This window comes from Myotis lucifugus, unplaced genomic scaffold, assembly GCF_000147115.1.
Source record: "Myotis lucifugus unplaced genomic scaffold, Myoluc2.0 scaffold_41, whole genome shotgun sequence".
NCBI lineage: Eukaryota > Metazoa > Chordata > Mammalia > Chiroptera > Vespertilionidae > Myotis > Myotis lucifugus.
In genome coordinates this window covers 3,124,641-3,125,777 of record NW_005871089.1, presented here as the reverse complement: position 1 = coordinate 3,125,777, position 1,137 = coordinate 3,124,641, and positions in this window count along the sequence as shown.

Genomic DNA, 1,137 nt, shown 5'->3' with positions numbered 1-1,137 from the left:
TGATCACCAGCCAGGCCTAGGGACCCTACTTAAGGGGTCCCAGATTGTGAGAGGGCGCAGGGGGGCTGAGGGACATCCCCCCCCCCCATGCACGAATTTCATGCACCAGGCCTCTAGTAGGATTATAAGAAACAAGTAACCCATAGGAAGGCAGAAAAAATAAGACAGAAAAATGAACAGAGGGAAGAAAAAGAAAAGAAAACAAAAAAGTGTCAGATTTAAGCCCTAACATGTTGATAATTATAATAAGTGTAAATGGCCTAAATACAATGATTAAAAGGCACAAATTGGTGCCCTGATTTTTTTAATGACCCATCACCCAGCCAGTGTGGCTCAGTGGTTGAGCATTGACCCATGAACCAAGAGGTCACTGGTTTGGTTTCCTGTCAGGGCACATGCCTGGGTTGTAGGCTCAATCCCCAGTAGGAGGCATTTAGGAGGTAGCTGATCAATGATGTTTCTCTCTCATCAGTGTTTCTACCTCTCTCAGTCCATTCCTTACTCTCTAAAAATCAATAAAAACATATTTTTAAAAATGACCCATTATATGCTGTCTACAAGAAACTCATTTCAAATATAACAGTATAGGTAGGTTGGAAATGAAAGGATAGAAAAAATATACTATGCAAACATTAACCAAAAGAAGTCAGGATTGGCTATCAGATAAAATAGATCTCAGAGCAAGAAATTGATCCCAAATTCAGATTAATATTATAGTATAACTAGAGGCCCAGTGCACAAAATTCATGCACGGGGGATGGGTACCTCAGCCTGGCCTACACCCTCTCACAATCCAGGATTCCTCTTGCAATTTGGGACTGCTGGCTCCTAACCACTCGCCTGCCTGCCTGCCTGCCTGGTCACCCCTAACCACTCTGCTTACCTGCCTGATCGCCCCTAACTGCCTCTGCCTTGGCCCCCACCAGGGTGGCTTCATCTGGAAGGATGTTCGGAATGATGTTTGGAAGGTCATTCAGCTGTCTGGTCTAATTAGCATATTATGCTTTTATTATTATAGATGATAAAAGAAGACATAGCAATCCTAAATGTGTATGCACTAACCAACAGTTGAAAAATATATAAAGCAAAAACTAATATAACTGAAAAGATAAATAGATAAATTCACAATTATAAATC